Here is a 3,494-nt window from a genome sequence, read left to right on the forward strand (position 1 = left end):
GCAACTTCCACGTCCCAGGTTCAAGCAATTCTTCTGCTTCAGCCTCTCAAGTAGTTGGGACTACAGGCACACACCACCATGCCTGGCTAACTCTTTTTGTATTTTTAGTAGAGACAGAGTTTCACCATGTTGGCCAGGCTGGAACTCCTGACCTCAAATAATCCACCCACCTTGGCCTCCCAAAATGTTGGAATTACAGGCATGAGCCATGGCGCCTGGCCAAGTTTTTCAAAATCCACATACAAACATTATTAGGAATATTCTGTTTCTTGATTTGTTTTTGGTTATACAAGTTGTAACTTACTGATTTGTATACCATTCTATTCTTTGACATAGCCCAAATATAAAAGGATTTTTCACTTTACCTTTATTGCTAATTAAACCCCACATCACTTACATAATGAAAGAATCTGTATGTTTATGACATGAAGAAAGTGGGAAAAAAATACAATTCTCAAAACACTCCTAGCCATCAAGCAACACATATGCTTTTCCTATATTCTGGTATTTTTATGCTGCTATATAACTTTCATTTATTATCTCCTACATATCTTTGTCCATAGATGGTATGCACCCATCTACATAAAACTGTTTAGTGGGGGAAACCATGTTATCACAGTGACACCTTCTGGTGTTTAGCTATAAATTTTATATTCTAAGTGAAGGACAGATTTTTTGGTGTCAAAATTTTTAATAAAATTTAATATTAATGTTTTCCATTTAAATAATTTGTTGTATAATTGTTAAAAACAAATCTATGTAATACACAATTGACCAGAGATTTTTCTTTATTTTGTGACAATGATCTTACTGTCATTTTATTAACTATTTTCTTTAAAAAGACACTTTCCCAATAAAGCAGCTTAAGTATTCAAAGAAAAAACAAAAAGAAGGAAGGGAGATGAAGAGAAGTTGATCAATGATCGCAAATACATGATTTGATACATGTAACAAGACCTAAGGTTTGAGCAGTAGGGTAACTATAGTATACAATAATCTATTGTACATTCCAAAATAGCTAGAAGAAAGTAATTCAAATGTTTTTAACAAAAAGAAAAGGCAAATATTTAAAGTAATGGATATCCTAAGTACACTGATTTGATCTTTGTGAATTATACAAATGTATTGTTATCACATGTACCGTGATACTATGTGTATCTATTATGTATCAATGAAAAATTTTTTTAAAAGAAATAATACATATGCATACTGTTATATTTGTAATACATATGCAACTAATTACATAATTACCTATGTTGTTATCTTTACCAGTGCTCATATTTTTTGGTATAGATTTATATTATCATTTGGTGTTATTTCATTTTAGCCTGCAAAAATTTTCTTAGTATTTATTGTAAAGACAGGGCTACTAGCAATGAATTCTTTCAGTCTTTGTTTAGCTGGGGAGATCTTCTTTCACAGTCTCACTTTGAAGTATGGTTTTACTATTAGGTTGATGCAAAAGTAATTGCAGTGTTTTACTTTTAATGTTCATTACTTTTAATAGCAAAAACTGCAATTACTCTTGTACCAGCCTAATAGATAGACAATTTTGGCTTGACATTTTTTCGTCTTTTCTGTGCCTTGAATGTCATCCCTTTGCTTTCTGGCCTCCATTGATTCTGATGACAAATCAGCTACAATATTATTGTGACTTTCTTGTATTTGATCATTCAATTTTGTGTTACTGCCTTCCAGATTTGCTGTTTTTGGTTTTCAACAGTTTCTGATGTGCTTATATCTCTTTCTCTTTATCCTATTTGCAGTTAGTTGAGATTCTTAGATATTTAGATTAATATTTTTCATCCAATTTGGGATGTTTGGGGACATCATTTCTTCAAATATGTTTTAACAGATTTATTTCAATATAACTCACATACCATACAACTCATCCATTTAAAATGTATAATGCAATGGGTTTTAGTATATTCACAGAATTGTGCATCAATCACCACAACCAATTCTGCAACATTTTAGTCACCTCTAAAAGAGACCATACTCCTCTTAGCTCTCAACTCAATCTCCCCATACCTCTGAGCTCTAGGCAATCGTTAATATGCATTCTGTCTGTACAGACTTGCCCATTATGAACATTTCACATAAGTGAAATTATATAAAATATGTGGTTATTTGTGACTGGATTTTTAAAGTTAGCATGTTTTCAAGATTCATCCATGTTGGAGTATATATCAATACTTCATTTATTTTTATTGCTGAATAACATTCCATTGTATGAATATACTACCTTTATCCATTCGTAAGTTAATGGACATTCAAGTTGCTTTTTGGCCATTATGAATAATGTTGCTATAAAAACTCATGAACAAGTTTTTGTGTGGATATATGTTTTCATTTCTGTGTACATGACTAGGAGTGGAATTGCTGGATTATATGATAACGCTGTGTTTAACCATTTGAATACCTGCTAGACCCTTTTCAAAAGTGGCTGCACCATTTTATATCCCCACCAGCAAAGTATGAGGTTTGCAGTTTCTCCACATCCTTGCCAACATTTACTATTTTTATTATAGACATCCCAGTGGGTGTGCAGTGGTATCTTATTGTGGTATTGATTTGTATTTCCCTAATGGATAATGATGAGTATCTTTTCATCTGCTTATTGGCCATTTGTATATCTTCTTTGGAAAAATGTCTAGTCAGTTCCTTTGTCCATTTGAAATTCAGTTGTCTTATAACTTTTGAGTTGTAAGATTTTTTTATGTATTCCATATGTAACTTCCTTTTAATATATATGATTTGCAAAAATGTTCTCCAGTTCTGTGGGTTGCCTTTTCACCTTCTTGATGGTATCCTTTGAAGCATAAAAGCTCTTATTTTAATAAATGCCAAGTTATGTACTTTTTACTCTGTTACTTATATTTTTGTTGTCATACAAAAGAAACCATTTCTTAATTCAAAGTCACAAAGACAACTTTTGTTCCCTTCTAAGACTTTTAGTTTTAGCTCTTACTTTTAGGTCTTTGATCATTTTAAATTAATTTTTGTATATATATATACACATAAATATACATATATATATACATATATATGTATGTATTTGAAACGAGTCTTGCTCTTATTTTATTTTGAGATGGAATCACTCTCTTTCGCCCAGGCTGGAGCACAGTGGCACAATCTCAGCTCACTGCAACCTCCACCTCCTGGGATCAAAAGATTCTCCTGCCTCAGCCTCCCAAGTAGCTGGGGGGAGTACAGGCACTCACACCCCATTAATTTTTGTATTTTTAATGGAGACGAGGTTTCGCCATGTTGGCCAGGGTGGTCTCAAACTCCTGACCTCAGATGATCCACCAGTCTTGGCCTCCCAAAGTGCTGGGATTACAGGTGTGAGCCACCACACCCGGCCAATTTTTGTATATTTGTTTGTGGATAGCCAGTTGTCCCTTCACCATTTGAAAACAAGTCACCATTTCCTCCAGTAAATAGTATTGGCACTCTTTTCTCCTATCAGATAACCATAAATATACAGGTTT

Source organism: Cebus imitator, unplaced genomic scaffold (assembly GCF_001604975.1).
Source record: "Cebus imitator isolate Cc_AM_T3 unplaced genomic scaffold, Cebus_imitator-1.0 Scaffold658, whole genome shotgun sequence".
NCBI lineage: Eukaryota > Metazoa > Chordata > Mammalia > Primates > Cebidae > Cebus > Cebus imitator.